The 19,308-nt window shown below is 39.5% G+C and overlaps 1 long non-coding RNA gene across 1 annotated transcript in view; it reads left to right on the top strand.

Annotated features, from left to right (window-relative positions):
- Positions 1-16,433, top strand: part of LOC148186532 (uncharacterized) — a 58,288-nt gene extending 41,855 nt beyond the window's left edge. Inside the window, exon 4 of the long non-coding RNA XR_015774818.1 lies at positions 15,152-16,433. This is a non-coding gene — a long non-coding RNA (uncharacterized LOC148186532). The remainder of the gene's footprint in view (positions 1-15,151) is intronic.
- Positions 16,434-19,308: the final 2,875 nt, after the last annotated feature.

A 19,308-nucleotide genomic window follows, 5' to 3' on the forward strand; every position in this document is an offset into this window, starting at 1 on the left:
CATTCACGTGAATACACCAATTTTATGCACCAATTTGTGCTTTTCTTCATCAATTTTTGGTGTGTCTGTTTATTATTTTGTCAGAAGTCCTCTGCTACTCTTGTGTTTTTAGGGACAGACAAATGCACAAGTTCTAAAAATTGAGAGGGGCGTGACCTATGACTTTTGACTCAATTTGACAAAACTGACATTAAACACAACAAGTTTTGTCTTATAAACTGTCCTAAATGTATGTTAGTAGTACAAATGATGATGTGCATACCCTAAAAACTGCATGTTAAGCAAAAGTGTCGGGTTATGTTTTAACATTGCGGGGGACGATTAAGCAACAGTGGGTTTGGCGGTTTGAGCATCAAACACTTAATATCCTGCATTCTGGTGAATATTTAATGCACCAATTTGTGCTTTTCTGCATCAATTTATGGTGTAACTGTTATATTTTTTTCAGAAATCTTCTGCTACTTTCATGCTTTTATGGATTGCACATGTTCTAAAAATTGAGGGGAAAATCTACACCGATGCTATTAACAATCAATAAAGTGCAAATAAACTAACATACGTTTTGAGGAGATTATAACAGTTAGCAACAAAGGCATATTTTAGTTTGTTTACATCCACTAAAAGTGATGTGAACATTAATTCTGGTGCTGTATCCAGAGGTGTGGTCCGAGTCACATAAATCGGACTCGAGTTAGACTTGGGTCACAGATCTGATGACCTTAGGCTCAACTTGACAAAATGTATCAAGTTTTATCTTGAAACTCTTACAAAGAGTAAAAACTGCCTAGAATACACATATTTGGCATAGTTTTTTGTTGTTTTCTTTCAGTATTGGGTGGGGGGAACAGACAACAGATGACACATTGGGTTTAGGGGTCCTCTGCTCGACCCCTATAGAAAAATCTGTAGTAAAATCTATTAATGATTCTTTTAATTATATATCTAAAAATCGGTTACATGAAAAAAAAAGAAAAATATATGATTTTTTTTAGCACTTTTTTGGGGGGGCGGGGGTAGTTTTTTTTTTTTTACTTTTCTTTTTTCCTTTCTTTCTGTTTTTTTTTTTTAAATTTATTTATTTATCCTATTTTGAGGTAATTTTCTTGTAACTTTTTACTAATTTCTTGCTATTTTTGGGGGCCATTTTTTGTTAAGTTAGGTATTGCCATGGTTTTGAAAGAAATCAAGCCAATTTGCTCCAGTATCAAAGGGTTAATGTGCTTGAACACTGTGGTCAGGTGAATAAAACATGTTAAGAGTCCTTAAAGTGCACCAGAAAAAGAAATCTTTGTCTCTACAATGAGCTCGTTCTGCTGGAGTCAAGAAAAGAGAAACTGAAACAGACAAACACTGCACACAGTCAGGGAGGGGGAGTCAGGCAGGGTCTTTTTTTGGGAGGGGGGAGAGGCCGTTGCACCTGCTAAAATAAGCAACTCAGCGTGTGTGTGTGTGTGTGTGTGTGTGTGTGTGGGGGGGGCTGTGAGTGCACATCAGTTTTCCATCCTGAAGGAGGTTACAAGTTGCCAGTTCGCTGCTTAAATTCTTTTTACTTCCCTTTTTTCCTTTGTGCGTCATTGAGTGTGACATGCTTTATTAAATCCTCACTTCTCTTACAAGTTAAAGCGTCTTTTTTAATGATTACCAGCAAGATTTTCCGACTTTTTCCCTTTGTGAGGCGTCTCCAAGTCAAATTTAACGTAATCTGCAAAGTCACTCAGAATCTGACACAAGGGGATCCTGTTTTAAATTGAATATGTCGCCGCAGAGAACTGCACTCAATGTCATATTAAGGTGATTCATCGCATCAGAGCACATGACGAATGGACTTTTATGTGGCGGCCCGTCAGCGGTGCGTGCCGTGTTACACGGTGTTTCTGCCCAGTTCCACGTGGATTATCAGTCCTGAGTTATCGCAGCGTTTCGCTCTGATGTGGCGCTCGTCTCTGGGAGAAACTGATTCAGCCCGAGCTTCATTCATGCTGAACAGCGCCGCTGCACCGTTCTCCACTCGCAAACGCCAAGCCAAACAGGCAAGATAAACTCACTGGTGGAGCACCCCGCCTCGCTGCCCTCACTACCTCTGATTCCACAGAAAGACCCAAAGTCAGAGAGCGGTGCATTCTGGGATAACCCCCGCGAGTTCAGTCGGGACAGGAAAAACAATGTGTTGTTCCAGTGTGAAATGCATCATTTGGAATAAATTCCCTTCAAATATTTTTCTTGTCTCACAGCCTGCTGCTTTAATATGAGTGTTTAGGCTGCCTGCACACTAAAAAAATCTGCAATAACTTTACTCAATACACACGGGTGGAAAACCCAAAACAATGAGTCCAACCAGCGATGCTGTTATTTTTATACTACCTTTTCTGCATCAGTGGTATAAAAGTCTTTAATGTTCACTGTCGTGTTTTTATTGTGGGGCAAATGCACATTTTCTAAATATTAATGGGTACGTGCCCCCCTGCACCACCTAAAGCTATGCCTATGTTACCAGCAATAAATAACATATATTTATAAAGAGCTAGAGACGGTTGTGACAGTTTACAACCATGCAAAATATTGAGTTTGGGTAAATAACCCTAAAAGTGATGCAGAAATCACATTAACTATGGTACTGAATTGATCTCAATTTAGTGTGTATATGCAGAACAAAACACCAGGTCGAAATAATATAAAGTCACTCAGGCAGAGGGCCGATTTTGATCCGATAATACAACAGTACATAGACATAGATTTTTTTGAGGGGGGCACATGCTGCTAAATATTTGGAATATGTGCATCTGTCCCCACCAAATAAAACCATGAAAGTAGCAGAGGACATTTATATTGACATATTACAAATATTTACACAACACATTGATGCAGAAAAGACACCGAGTGGTGCATTAAAAAAATCACTAGAATACGAGAAATTATGTATTTCATGCTCAAAATTACATGTCACTGTTTGTTACTGATTGTCAATAACATAGGTGTAGATTTATACCACCTTTAGAGGGGGACACAGTGGACATGTCCCCTTCAGTATTTAGAAGATGTGCATTTGTCTCACCCAATAAAAGCATGAAAGTAGCAGAGGACGTTTACTTTGACAAAATTAAAGACATTACCGCTATAAGTGTGTGCAGAAGAAGCACAAATTGGTGCATAACAGTTCAACAGAATGTATAAAATTAGGTGTTTGAGAGTTTTTTGGCGGAGGACCCCCAACCCCACCTTATTTTACATCAGCTTTAATTTATTTACCCAAACTATGATTGGGCTGGCTTGCAAACTGTTATGATCTTCTAGAGCTCTTTATAAACTCACGTGTCACTTTTCCTTATTGAAGTTAAATATTGCCAGTATTCTAATACTAGTATTCCCATTTACGTGCCCCATGCATACTCCAATTACTGTGCCGTAACATGGCATTTATAACGTCAAAATATCAAAAAGTGGAGTCGATTGTCATTTTGCTTTTTTGCATCAGAATAGGATTTTTTCAGAGATTTGTTCAACCATGCAAACACAGCCTCCATCTTTGATTACTTCAACCACCTTCTTGAAAAAGTCAAAATATTTGTGCATATCCAAAAAACTGTTGATATCCAAGTCTTTTCAAATGTTTAAAAGTAGGTGTGTTTCTTCTCCAGACCAGAAATGTTGGTTTTTCTTTTGAGCATACATCTTTACACCAGCCCTGCAAACTGTTGGTGAGTTGGTTTGTGCACAGAGTAAACAGACAAGAGGCCGTGAGCTGCAAACTGTGGTGAAAACCCCAATGAGACACACAATCTGAATGAGCTGTATACATGTCCTGAGTATGCTCCTAAAACACAAATAATACCGGCATATCTCGCGTCTTAATCGGAACCACTATGTTTAGAAAAAAAGCCTGTAATTAGGAATAGCTAAAGACAATATGCTGTTTACATGCGGCGTGTCAAATTCAGAGTATTTGGAATAATAGTGGAATATTGGTGTGCATGTAAGCACAGTCAGTGATGCAGAAAAGGCACAATTTGGTGCATTAAAACAATCACCAGAATACAGGAAATTAGGTGTTGTTCCTGTCAAAATTTTCTGGCTGAGGATCCCCAAACCCACTGTTTTTTTGGTGACCCCCCAACACTGAAATGAAACCTACACCGCTGGTTAATAATATGTTAATCTTGTGCAGTTTTTAGTCATATGCACCTCATTTTGTACAATTAAAAACATGTTTTTGGGAGATTTAACTCTTGAACCCTGAGCAAATTGGTTTGATTTCTTTTGAAAGCATGTAAAGAAGGCAATGAGCAGTAAAAGAAGAAAAAAATCGAAAAATTTGAAAAAAAAAAAAAAAAAAAAGTGCATGAAAATTACCTTAAAAATTATTATGTATTGTGTGTAAAATACATACATTTTAAAAGTATGAAAAAGAAAGTAAAAAAAAAACAAGGAAATGACCGGGGGAAAGTTCTTAATTCTGTAACCGAACTTCAAATATGTAACTTTTTTTTGTCTAGCTTTTTAAAAAATAATTTCAGCATTTCTTACCAAGTTGCTCAGTGCCTTTTTTCACACATTTTGGAAAAAAATCGTACCAATTAGCCATGGGTTCAAAGATCTGAAAACTTGTGAAGGGCGTCTGGAAGCAGCACTAAAAAAGTGACCTCACTCCAGGTTTTAAAGGATTAAAATAAAACTTGCCTGCAAAAACAACCCTGTGGTTCTGGATAAAGTGAACTCTGTATTGTGATTTATTGTGCAACTGAACACCTGATTGGCTGAGACTGATTTGTGTTTGTGCTTTCAGAGGGCGGTTTGCTCGGTTATAGAGTTTGGTGAAGGTGTTGTGGTTTTTCAGTTATCATTAGTAAATCTCGCACCTTCCTGCCGAGGCCCATCACAGCCGAGCTTTTCTCTGCTCTCACTTTAATGGCTGATTTCCATCGGCCTCACTCGCTCCTTGGCGTTTGCTTTTCCTGGCAGGGCCGATCCCCGCTGCCCTGCTTCGGGGAGTTATTCAATTATAAATCTTCCACCCTTCTTTTGCTGCACCCCCCACCTCTCTCTCTCTGCTTTCCCTCTCTCACCGGTCTATGTGTTACCCTGCCAAGCCCAGTAAAACACGCTGCTCCGTTGGTGCACCCCTCTCCAGTCTCGTGCCCAAGAATTTATTATGCTCAGGGTGGTGAAGCGGAGTGCGGTGTGTTTTTGGAAAAGGGGACCCCCCCTCAAGCCTCAGTGCCAACAGATGACAGTGACATATAGCAGGAAAGCCACCCAGAAGGAGAATGATCTCACACCTCAGCCACGCGCTCAGAGGGAGTGGGAGAAAATACAGAGAGAGGAGGAGAGATCTGCAGCTGGGGGCAGAGGGGACAATAAAATCAAGATGAAAAGAGGCAAAGATGGAGAAATGAAAAGGTAGAAAGGAAAAACAAACAAAGGAAAAGAAAGTAAATGATCTGATGGGGGAGAAGTGAACTAAAAATATGCAACCTTTATAAATACTTAAAGATCCGTGACCGCAGGGATCCTCAGAATGACTGCCAAATCATTGTTTGATAATTTAATTTAAGTTTTAAAGGAGCAATGTGCAGAATTTAAGAGGATTTAGTGGCATCAATAGTGGTTAGGGCTGCACTTTGCAACCAGCTGAAACTTCTCCCAGTTAGAATTCCTTCAGTGTTCAGGAGGTTTTTACCGGGAGCCGAATTTTCCGCAGAGGTCTCTTCCTCTCCAAAACAAACAGACCAAGTGATTAAAACTATTAAAAACACAAAATAAAGCAGTTTCATGTAAAAGATCAGTGTTTTTCCAATGCTGTTTGGCTCTTCATAAAAGGCTGCTAACTACAGTGGCCAAAATAAAGAAACGTGTCAGAGCCAGCGTTTGGTTTGTCCGTTCTGGGCTACTGTAGAAACATATTGGAGCAACATCGAGGTTCGTATGATATCCTCAGCTGTCATGCAAATTTTACATAGTGGCCAAAAGTGAAATTTTTTGTGAGCATCAGAATCCCCACGAGATGCCTTATTTCACTATGTAGATATAAGCCATCCAGAGCGATAACATTCGGAAAGTCTAAAACAGCTGCAAGATTACATTTTTTAGACCGCCAAGTGCTAAACTGGAAGTCAGTTGCAGACTCGATCGCTCTCTGCTGTCGTAAGTCTCGAGTGCCCCTACCTCATTTGTTACCTTTTACTATGTTTTTTTAGATTTATGGGTCATTTCTTGCCAAGTTTCTCAGTATGATTTTCTCAATTTTTGACAATTTTCCCAGGTTTCAGAGGTTTAAAGGCGTAAATGAAAGGCGTCTGAACGAAGCACAAGACAACGGATGTCGGTACAAGTTTTAACGGCAGCGACAGAAACTTATTTTTGCTTTTAATTAATGGTTGAATAGGTTAACTGCGGCCTGGTTGTTTAATAAATGAATTGCAAATTGCTCTTGGTTTCTGTTGTCGGATGAATCCGATTCCTATTCTTACATCAGATTTTTTTTGTGCGAGTTCTCAAAAATGGAAGTTACTTAATAAGCCCATCCCTGAGGAGTCCTTGGCTTGAATAACATTGAAGATTCTGCTTTAGGCTAAATTTGAACATTGTGTCTTGACAATTACCAAATAAACCAAACTATGTTAAGCCTCTTAGATATTCTATTCTTACCCTCAGACCGAGTCTCTGCCGGCCAAGTTCTGGAGGAAATGCACCATTAGGCCTCTTCAGAAAATCCGCAGTTGCTTCAGGATTTTATTGCAGATAGATCCTCCTCTTTACGACATCTGTTTCTCAAAAAACGCCTGTGAGGCAGCATTTCTGTGTTTCAGTGGGTGGCACTCGGGTTCGACCCCTCCTCTGCGCACCCGTTATTTACAGTCGCTCTGGTGCCCTTCTGTTCCCCACCTCGTGCCCTCGCCCTGCCCTTTGAGCTTGGCATTGCCTCTGCAGGATTGTGCCTCCATGGGCGTCGGCGTGTGCGGTATCCGCTGCAGGTACAAGGCCTCAAACCACCGAGCGCAGCCTTTACAGGCCCGAGATCAAAGGCAGCAGGAGTGTGATGTCACCCACGGCAGCCCCGAAACCACTTATTGCACTAAATGAGAGCCATTAGCCGTACAAACAAAGACTTAAAACTCTCTGTTAATCAAAAGCGGAGCAGGAAACACAATTAACATGTGGGCCAAGATGTGTCAGAGAGGGGTCAGGCTCTTATTACAGTTGCACAGTCCGAGGCTTGGCGCTCGGCGTGCGGCCTAATGAGCGTCAGTAACCCCAACCTGGTTCTGAGTGATCTCTGAGGAAGACAAAGTGCTCTGCCTTCCACACCAGGCATCGCCACGAAGAGCTGGAAACTCTCTCTCTCTCTCTGTCTGCACTTTCTCTCCCCCCCCCCCATTACATTTCTCCCCTCAATAACGTCTGCAGTGGCATATTACAACTTGGAAATGGATTTTAAAAGGAGTAGTGAGGGTGCCAGAATGGGAAAAACATGGATTGGCTCAATGGAAGCAGATTAAGTGGGCATGCCAAACCTCACGCTTTGTAAGAAACAAGAAAAAGACCCTTTTTACATTAATGCTCCGAGTTAAGGACCAACCGCATAGCGGGGGGAAATCAAAAATCCCACCCTCTTCGAAAGAGAGAATGAAAATTCCAGGCGGCGGATTGTCACCTCATACGAATCCTTTTCTCCCTTTGGTGTCACCAGAGTGAATAACGCTGCAGAAGACAGGCCCCCCAAGCTCAAAAAGTGTACTAAAATGTATTTAAGTACACTGAGTATACTTCCATGAGCATATTATCAATTATTAAAAAATGTGCTATTTTGACTAATCTAATAATGTACTTAATATACGTAATATATGTTATAGTGCTACTAAAGCCAAACTAAATGCACTTGACTGTGAGACGTCATTAAGATGCACTTAAATATACTTAAGTACATCTTTTATTATTTATTATGTGCACTGTAAAATCTTACAAACTGATCTTATGCAAAATAATCTTGAAAACTGATGGCCTTAAAAAAGTAAATATAACTGTATATATTCATTTGATTTTGCTTTAATGTCTAATTGTTAAGTTTATCTGAAATTTAGCTGTATTTACTTATTATTGTTGTTGCGACTTAAACAATTACTTTGTTCTTTTATAAAAGTTACTTCAGCAAATCAAGTTAGTCCGGCTTAACTTGATAATCACAAAGAGGATTTTGCTGCTGATGAGGTTCGGAGATCTGCGAGTTCCCTTTGTTAACATTTTTAAGAAAACACAAATATGATTGACTAGTTTGCAACCAGCAGAACACAGATTCTGTATATAGCACAGTAAACACGGTTTACCTAAGTTGCTAAGAAAGATTTATTTCATTAAACTTTTAGTTTTTAAAGTTGCCACAACTTGAAAAACAGGAAATATAATAAAGGTTAAATGTAACCATAACAATTAGATAGAAATTTAGCAGAAATTAAGATTAATAGTAGTATTTATTTCATTTTTCGATGCATTCAGTGCCCTATATTTTTTAAAGTAAACTCATCTTGTCAGATTTTACAGTAATGATACGTCATTAGTGCTACTAAAGACATACTAAAACACAATTAAGTGCACTTAAAAATGTATGAAAGTATACTTACTGTACTTCATGAGCGCTTGATTAATTCACAAAAGTGTGCTATTTACGATGTACTAACGATAGACTTAATATACTAATGATGTGTCCTTGGTGTTACTGAAGTCATACTAAAATACAATACTATATTGTATTAATGTATTTTAGGATGCCTTTAGAAGCACTAATGACATATCATGAATACATTATATACTTCAAAAATAGCACATTTTAAATACATTGCTAATAAATATATTACTTACGCTTTGATTCATTCTCATTCAAAGTACTTTTTTAACCTGGGACTGAGTACATTGTTAGTGCATCACAAATAGCACACTTCTAGTACATTTTTAATAAGTATACTTTTGATAAAGTCTAGTTCAGAGTATTTTTGTACCTGGGCTGCTTTTTTATCACTGCTGCAGGTCTCTGTGTGCTCAGGAGACCGTAAAGGTCTGCAAACATCCTGCAAACAGCAACATAAATCCACTAATTCAGGCCTTTGTGTTTGGTAATGGATGTTGTGCCGTGCTATGTAGATGTGATATGATAGGATTGATTGCCTTGAAGATCACTGAGGCTGCTTTTTAGCACCGCCCTGCCACCCAAACTGTCGGCCAACGAGCCGTTCATCCCATGCTGCCTCTGTTGGTGGTCCCTGGTGTAAGCTATATTTTCCCCTCACTTCTCCTCTCTCTCTCTCTCTTTTTTATAGCTAACACAAAATTGTTCCTAATTCGCTGCTGCTAGAGGGGGGTAATTTGCGGCTTTTGGCTGAGTGTCGCAAGCCCCAAATTTGAAAAAGCTGCTGAGTTGAAGGCGTTCTGTGAAACGCTGTAGAAGCAACAGCAGGGAGAGAAGAGAGGGGGAGAGAGCGGGCCTAAACTTAATCAAAAGGAAAAACAGCAAAAACATGATAAACCTCAAAAGGCAGAAGACAGCGATGCAATAATAACTGTTGGGTAATGTAAGCTGAACCGCCAATATTTATGCCTCCTTTAATGAAATGATGGCGATAATGTCTCGTCCTCGATTCCAAGTTAATGCGATTTCCTTTTAGCCGATGAAAACACTTATCAGACTATCTCGGCCAAACCGAGAAAATTTTGCTGCTCGCAGTCGTCTTTTCTTTGTCTCATCGAAAATAAATCATCCTCATATTTAGAGATTAGTAAAGTCTGATCTGTTTCTCCTAACCCCGCCGTGACATCACTGACACATAATTTTGACTTTGTGTAGGCTGATTTATAATCCAATCGAGCTTTCTTTAAAATCTTACTGTCATCTCAAGGGTGGACTATTTCAGACAAATAAAGATTGATGCAGGGAGACACAAAAAGAGCATTTTAAGATCTTAAATTAGGACCTGGCTGAGGCGGAAGGAAGGCTATCACAGGATGTGATTTGAAGAAGTATGAAAATATGGTCAAAATCTCAAGTTGATGTTAAATCGTTATGGCGCAGAGAGCTGGACGAAGACTATATCATATTTTGGATTTTCTTTTCTTCTATGAAATAGCTGATATTTCTTGTGTTTTGGGAGAGACCAAAACAAAAAAACTCCAGCTTACAGTCACTTGCAAAAAGTAGGCCAGTAAATTAAAAAAAAATAAAAAACAGCAGAATTTCCTTAAAGGTCGCTTAATGACAAGCAGTAGGTTGATTTTGTAATTATCCCTCAGGTAGGACTCAAGTCAGTAGAAGTCAATAATCACAGGTCAAAACGACTTACTAAAGGAGTGCCACAGAGTCCTGCACTCGGCCCACTTTAATTTTCTTTTTATATGTATAAGGAACTGAAAAAATGCTGTAAACTAATGTGTAAACCAATATATTTCAAAGACTTAAAGCCCAGACACATCAAACTGTCATAAAAAAACATGACCAAAAGCAATCATACCTTATATAACAAGTCGAAGTATCCTCATAAAATGATTTATATGATATTTGATGAATTGGTGCCCATTGAAAGACATTGTCTTTCATGCAGAGTTACATAGACATAAAACAAACATAAAAAAGTTAGGCTTAGGCAAATACACACACGCACGCACGCACGCACGCACGCACACACACACACACACACACACACACATATATATTTTTATATATATATATAGCACTTTTGCAGTAATTTTACTTTTTATTGTTTGTTTGTTTTATTTGTTATTTTAAGCATATTGTTTATTTTAATACACACACACACACACACACACACACACATATATATATATATATATAGAGAGAGAGAGAGAGAGAGAGCGATACATATATATATATATATATATATGATTGGGGGAGCCTGTAGACGTTTTTAGAGCTCAGTGGAAGATAAGACTTCTTCTTCTTCTTCTTCTTCTTCTTCTTCTTCTTCGTCTTCTTCTTCTTCTTCTTCTTCTTCCTCTTTTGCCATGTGGTAAAAATTTGAATGCACACTTGCAAACTGACTTAATTGTATGAGAAATGTATTTAATAATTTTGGAACATGACTGGTGGTGCTGCAGAAGAGGTATGTGTGTGGGAACTACGGAAACTGAGGTCACACAAGATATTCAATAGATGTTTCAGTTATCCTGATGGTGGAAAGATGAGCAGACAGGAAGTCACTTGTTTAATACCCGCAGCGAGGCAGTTGCTGATAGTTTTGTGCAGGACCGTGTCTGGATCTCTCTTTACACTATGAGCTCCATGTTCCTGAGCGGCCCTCTGTGGCCTCGTGGACACGAGGGCCCTGAGAGGTGCTCATTCATTTTGATTAACAGGGCCTTCCTCACTCTCGACCCATCCTTGGTGGTTCGCTCCTCCTCGGGGGGAAAAGCCCACATGGATGTTTTTCTTTTTTTTTATCCCACATGGTTTTTCGCTTCCACAACAGCACGTCATTACCCGAGTGTTTAAACACTTAAGAACAGTTTAAAGGAGGGAGAGGAGGTGGCGGTACAGAGAGAGAGAGAGAGGAGGAGTGAAAAAACACTCGCGAGCAATGAACAGTTCTACATTAACTCTGCATCACTCAAGGGAGCTGTAAAGGCTGCCCCGTAAGCGAAATGAAGTCAATAAATAAATGTGGCTGTTGTCAGATGTCTGGAACAGCTTGAGAGGGTTTCAGCGACGGGGCAGCCCACCATGTTGAAATGAAGGGTGATAAGTTTGGGCGGCCCCGCAGAATTAGACGCTACAACTTGCTGAGTGCCATTGACTAATGAGGGCTGGGTTTGTGCTGCATGATAAATTCAAAAATGAGAGGAGTGTTTGATCTGCACCAAACCGCAGTTTGTTGAAAGTCACAATGCCGGCTCAGCTCCAGGGTGGAGCGAACACCATCATAACACGGAGGAGGTTTATTGTTTTATGCACACGAGCTGCCTCTGATAGCGACGCCGCTCCCCCAGAGGCCGGCGCTCACAGCAGTCAATCAAAGCAGAAGTGACAACAAACAGCAGAGAGAGACAGGAGCTGTCAGTGGACTCAGCACGCCTGCTTTGTTTCACGACTTCATCGGATGAACCCTTTGAAACTTGAGCAAAGTGGCTTTGTATCTTTTAAGAGCACCGGAAGCGGCAATGAGCAACTTCACAATAAATGACCCAAAATTTAGCGAGAAATCTAAAAAAAAGTTATAGGAAAATCACCTGAAATTGGGCACCATGTGCTCATGTGGTAGAGCGGGTGCTCCATGCATAAAGGCTATGACGTCACCACAGCGGTGGCGGGCTCGACTCCAACCTGTGGCGCTTTGCTATCATCTTCCCCTCTCTCCCCCATGTGCTTAACCTGTCCTACCGAATAAAGGCAAAAAAACATATATATATATATATATATACTTAAAACAAGCAACAAAAAATAAAAAATAATTATAACAAACAAGAAAATTACTAAAAAAAAAAAGTGCTTAAAAGGTGTTTATAAAAAATCATTTAAAAATGTTTTTTTCTGTAACATGAATTTATATGCATAATTATTAGTTTTAAAAGTGTTGTTTTCCATAAATCTTTCCTATTTTCTCATAATATCTAATATTCCCCTAAAGCTAATTTTCAGGTCAATTTCTTCTTAACTTTTTTTTTTCCCGTGTTTTCAAGGGCAATCAAATCGATTTTCTCAGATTTCAAAGGCGTAAATGCTTTAAGAAAATAAGCAATACAAATGTAAAAATATAAACAAGAAAATGACTATAAAAAAGCAACAAAAAAAAAAAAATCTTTTGTGACAATATTTTAAATATATAATTAGAAGATTTTCAAATATACTTTTGTGGTCCTTTTTAAAATAATGTCTAATAATACCCCATATTTAATTATCATAATTATCAGGTCATTCTCGCCTCAGCTTTTACAACTTTTTTGCAATTTGTGGCATGTTTCTTAGCAAGTTGCTTATTTCCAAATCAAATCCATTTTTGTGAGTTTCAGAAATGCAAATGTTTATTAAAGCTGCCTCAATGCAACACCAGAAAACTGATGTTGATCCAGTCGTTAGAGAGTTAAAATACATCCCTATTTGCTGAGCTCTTGGAAGCAGAGAATACAACACATGAGGAAAAGCAGTAGCAGCTGGATGAGTGTTTTTCCAACTTAAAGCAATTGATCAGTGAGAGTCCAGCGAGTCCAGGAGGGGGTGGGCAGGCGGGCGGGGGAGCACGGTTCAGAGGAAGCTGCAGGTGTGGGGAAGAGAAAACACAAGCACATCTCAAGTCAAACAAATGTGTCCCCGCTGATGGAGATGGATAGAGGGTCAGCATTCCAGTCCACGCTGGAGATCTCCACCACTTAGCCCCAGGTCCTCGCTCGCTCTGCGTCTGACGCTGCTGCTGCCGCCGGGCCAAACATCTGGACAGAGAGAGAAAGGAAGTAACAAAAGGAGAGAAAGTTTTAGAGAGAGAGAAAGAGAGAAGGATGGACATGAGGGTGAAAAAGGAGGTCAGGAGACGAGGTGAAAGATGTTAAACGTGTTTATCTTCGGGACTCCCGTGGAGGAGGGAGTCCACATAAGTGAGTCTGTGTCGGTGGGGGAAAGTTCACATCCTCCTTGTGCCTGCTTCACGTTTCTCTTCATCTTCATCTCTTTTCTGACTCAGGCAGATGAAGATGCAGCCGGTTCTTATTGTCAATTCGCCAAATACTGCCGCTTGGTCAGTGATAGCGGCGTCAGACACCGATGCGAAAAGACATCTACCGTGGCGGTATGATACGCAGCCGCACAGCGTCAGTTTGAATGAGATTTTAGACACAGCAGCATCAGCCTCTAGTGTGACATATAACATACACATGGGCAGCGCTTTATAAACAATGGGAAGTTTCTCCTTGTTTGTTTTTTCAGCTACCCCGAACAGCCGGTTCTCATTCCCAACTCGACAAATGTGGACTCTCCATTTCCCTGAATCTTCATCTCTCTTCTGACTTTTTTTTTTCATCCAAGCGGATAAAGATGCAGCCAAATCTCATCGCTTATCAGACACCGCCACTTTGTGAGTGATTTCGGCATCAGACACAGACGCAAAAAGGCCCCTCTTGTGGCGATATGTTATGCCACCACTCAGCATCAGGTTGAAATGCCACCAGTAATGATGTAATGTAAAAAACTGCAGAGTTCCTATATGGAAGGCAAAGTGGAAGTGTATGGGTCCAATAAACCCCGGACTTTCACCCAGGAGCCCACTGTTTGCTTCCCTATGAATTTTGAGCCAAACCATGATGTTTTCTTTTAAACCTAACCAAATAAACAAAAAATGTTTTACCAACGTTGTTAGTTTCTTTTCAAAAAGACAGTATCCATCTAATAAGATGGTTATAAACTGGTTATTTCCTGTTAAATGTGTATTTTGAAAAGACAATGCATTTAACAGGCGTAAATTGACATGCCACTGCATTAGCCGTCATTATTTCCAACTGAAGGCAATGTAGGCGCTTTATTTGAGCAATAATGGAAAGGCAAGCCCATTATACGTGGAAACGGCCACATATGAGGGATTTCTGGGAGCTGATAGTCCACAATTTCACAGAGAAATTGCGGATTCAAAACTTCTGGATGATCCGCTCAACTTTCTCAGAGTTATGTGATGCAATACCAGCTCTTGTAGCTCCTGCTGCATCATGAGGGAGCCAGTTTCTACTGACGAGCACATAGCCATAGCATCATGTGACCTAGAAAAGCCAAAAAAAATGTTTCCATTGCAGTTTTACAAAATATGGCTTTTTAGAATCGCCTGAAATACCATCTCAGGCAAGCGTAAAAACTTTTTATTTGCGATAAATGGGAGTTTTTTCGAAATTGACGTGTTCCCATGAGGCGTATTTTCTACTCGCAATTTTAATTTGCATAATTTGAGTCTAGGTATTAGTCTAGTTATTATTATAAATCAAAGCTATGCCTTATAAATCCCCTCTTGCCGGCTTTTGCTTTCACACAGACCTCGATGCAGCAGTGATTCCCGCTTTAAACAGTCAGTGTAAAAGGTGCTTTTAACCTCCTCTTTCGCTCTCCGCTCTCCTGCCATTCAGAAGCCTCAAACTAACTTTCTCTCTTATTTTTTTTCCTCCTCCTTCTTTGTGTTTCCCCCAGGAGTCCTATAAAAGCTGCTCTGCTCTTGTTTTCTCTACAAGTCGAGGGATGAGCTAGAGCTCATAAAGAGAAACTCAGAGGGCACACCGAGGTCCTGGGCTCTGTAAAAAACACTGTGGCAGCAGCTCTGGAGGTGGTAGCAGCGGTGGAGACGAATATAAAGTTATACACACACACACACACACACGCACATGTACACACACACACACTACACCTTGGGAGTATTTGATCCCTGTGAACACTGCACGGCCTGGGGAGGACACGCTCTGTAAATTTCCCTCCCGTGAGCTGTGTTCTCTATAACAGCAGCCCGAGCTTGTAAAAAGAATAAAAAAAGGAAAAACCGCACACATGACAGGTGCCAAAGTCAGGAATGTGTAAAAAGTAAATGATGAAATATTGTTATAGAGCTTGTTACTTTTCAGGGTTTTTTTAATTTATTTTTGGTGGCGTGTGTTTGGTGAGAGATTGTGTGTTTTAGTAGGGCTGATGTATTGGCGTGCGTTTATACAGTGTTGGAGAAAGTATTGAGATTCTTTGCGTAAAGTAGGCCCAATAATACTGCAATATAAAATAATTACAAGTGAAAGTCCATTGAAAAGTAAAATGCAATACATAACCTAAAGATTGCCTTAACTACCATTATGTTTGGTTTAAGTGGAGCCTTGCCATTTAAATTTATGTTAAACTGGATATTATTTTACACTTTTGACAATAAAAGAAACCATTTTGGAATAACTGATTTTATTTTAATACAATGAGATTGGTTTGGTCATTTTGCCTTTATACGTCTACAGCAGAAGCCGTGATTTTTAACCAATTATTTATTACTTTTAGCTATTTTAACAATACATCCAATAGCCAAGACTACCTCGCTAACTTCCTCAATCATTTAACTAAAATTGTTAGCTTTACACTATTTATCCACAACTATTAGTCAGTTATTTGACAACTATTTGAATCATTAGTGTACTGTTAACTATTACTTTTAGCTGTTTCAACAATGTATCCAGTACTGTTAACTAGCTTAACCATTTAAACAAAATATCCATAAAAATATAGACATATTTGTTGCACTGCATCAGCTTTTTGTAATGCCTGTTGTGATGTTTGTGTTTTGTTTTTTGTTTAAATGTTATTTTGTTTCTTCTATTTATGTGTTGTTTTGCATTTCAGTATTTACGTTTTCTCTCTGTTGTTTTTTTTGTTTTTATGTGTTGTTTTTCAAAAATTGTATATTTATTTTTTTTATATTTATGTCATGTTTTATTTATGTCTTGTTGTTTTACTAAATTATTGCATCATTTTTGTATTATGTGTTTTTTTAATTTTTTTGCGTAATTTTTATTTTTGTATTTATTTCATCTTTTAGTTTTGTATTTATGTTTTTGTTTTTTTCTGTATTTATGTCTGTTTGTATGAAACAGATGATGCCGTGGCATCAATATAAATTTCAGATCAAATCAAATCAAATGTTATGTGCAACTTCAATTTTAACTAAATTGTAGTTAAATATGAAAAAAAAAGTAGAAGTATTGCAGTAGAAGTATAAAGTAGCATTAAATGGAAGTACTCCAGTATGGCCCAAATGTGTGTGAGTAGATAGTCTACGTAGTTACATTCCACTAATGCATGTGTGTGCGTGTGTGTGTTTTTACTGCTGATGGCACAGCGGAGGATTTATTTGAACAGATGTGAACTCTCAGTGCCAGGGTGACCTTAGGTCCGACTTGGCTACACTGCAGCTGATCTCTCCGCCCTGGAAAAATAACACTCAGTTTAACAGACTGACCTGTGGAAGAAACAGCTCGCAAACACACTGTGTAATAAGTCCTGGAATAAAGCTACATTTCCTCTCTCGGGGTAATTGAACCTCGCTGTAACCTTATCAGCGTACGCCTTGCTGCAATGTGCAGCGCATGTGTCAGGTTATGTCCTCGTCCTCTGTGAAATATCTCAGTTACAGTAACCAGACTGTACAGTAAAACCAGAAGTTATATTCCTTTCAGAGGCAGATATACAGCAACGGATTTATACGCTCATTGACTGAAAATGGAGGGTTTTATACCAAATGCACTGCGCATTAACAGCGCCGAGCATGAGTTAGGGGAGTGCAGAGGTTGCCGACAAGAGCCATAAAGGAGGTGAATTTATGTGCCAGAGCGATACAGGCAGGAGGTCAGAGGCAGAGTGAAGTGTGGAGGGTCGACAAGGATGAAGAGACAGCAATGTTTGGAGAGAGGACAGGAGAGAGTGCTGCTAATTTATACCCCGCTAATTGGAAACAGCAGAGTCCTGCACCTGAACCGCATTCTCGGCCCTGTGGCCAGGTCCGGGGCCGGGGCAACGTGGGAGGGTGATGAGGGCCGGGGGATGGAGGGATGGGATGGAGGTCAAAGGGTCAGTGTCAATGGCAGTGTTGTTGTTTCTGTCCCTGCAGACGGGACGGTGTGTGTGCATGTGTTAATGTGCGTGTCTGAGCAGAATTAGTGTTAGAGATTTTCTGGGGGTCATGTTGTTGTGACAATCTCACACACACACACACACACACACACACACACAGAGTGAGGACCACCCTGCCTCAACACAGAGAGGAAGGAGAGGGGGGATCAGCGTAATGTGGCACGGTTTCAATCTGACACGATCTAACATAGGACATGGCTGGACTTCAGCAGTCTAAGCTTCCTACTTAAATAAATATGACAGCCTCCTCAGATTGTAACCGTGCTGCGACCATGTTGAGTCATAGCATCCGTTAATTATTAGACGGGGCCGTGTGAATGCGTGGGTTCATTTTTCAAATCCCCGCTGCTTGTGATGTCTGTAATATTTCAGTGAGTGAGTGATGGCGTATTCAGATGTTGGCTGTGACTCTGCGTCTGGCATCGTGCTAAAAAAGTGAAGTAATCGCAGAGTTAAGATTGAAAAAATATTGACGTGCTTCATGTCTGCAGGATGTGTTTGCGCTGCTGAGCTGTGAATCTTTGTTTTTGGGCCCATTTGGGTCACTGCTTAACAAAAACAAGGGAACTTATGCCTGAATACATTTCCACAGTTGCCAGAAAGTATGTAAATAATTGTGTACTTTCACGAACTTCTCTGAACAAGAAGAAACTGTATTCTCTTTTTTGCAAATATGTATTTTTTTACATAGGTAAACAAGTGCATACAGATCAATAACATACAAAACAATGATGGGCAAAGTTTATATGTGCACACAGATGTAGCCTTGCTTCTTAGGTCATTTTTTTGACGTGTCATATTATGGTGTTTTTCACCGTTTTTGCAACTTTCTATGCCCTGGCGTGTCTCAGCACGCTATTTAATGCAGTTTTCATTCATTTTCAGCTGTTTTTGGGACGGGTCACTTTTTGACATTTTTGCCATACTATAGCCTTGCTTTTTTTTTTTTTTGTCATTTTTTTGACGTGTCATATTATAATGTTTTTCACCGTTTTTGCAACTTACTATGCCGTGGCATGTCTCGGCACGCTATTTAATAAAATTTTTATTCATTTTCGGGTCTTTTTGGGACGGGTCACTTTTTGACATTTTTGCCATACTATAGCCTTGCTTTTTTTTTGGTCATTTTTTTTGACGTGTCATATTATGGTGTTTTTCACCGTTTTTGCAACTTTCTATGCCATGGCGTGTCTTTGCACGCTATTTAATGCAGTTTTCATTCATTTTCGGCTGTTTTTGGGACGGGTCACTTTTTGACATTTTTGCCATACTATAGCCTTGCTTTTTTTTTTTTTTGTCATTTTTTTGACGTGTCATATTATAATGTTTTTCACCGTTTTTGCAACTTACTATGCCGTGGCATGTCTCGGCACGCTATTTAATAAAATTTTTATTCATTTTCGGGTCTTTTTGGGACGGGTCACTTTTTGACATTTTTGCCATACTATAGCCTTGCTTTTTTTTTGGTCATTTTTTTTGACGTGTCATATTATGGTGTTTTTCACCGTTTTTGCAACTTTCTATGCCATGGCGTGTCTTTGCACGCTATTTAATGCAGTTTTCATTCATTTTCAGCTGTTTTTGGGACGGGTCACTTTTTGACATTTTGCCATACTATAGCCTTGCTTTTTTTTTGTCATTTTTTGACGTGTCATATTATAATGTTTTTCACCGTTTTTGCAACTTACTATGCC

The sequence above is a fragment of the Plectropomus leopardus genome, chromosome 18 (genome assembly GCF_026936395.1).
Source record: "Plectropomus leopardus strain MGB_pleo_1.0 chromosome 18, ASM2693639v1, whole genome shotgun sequence".
In the NCBI taxonomy this organism is placed as follows: Eukaryota; Metazoa; Chordata; class Actinopteri; order Perciformes; family Serranidae; genus Plectropomus; species Plectropomus leopardus.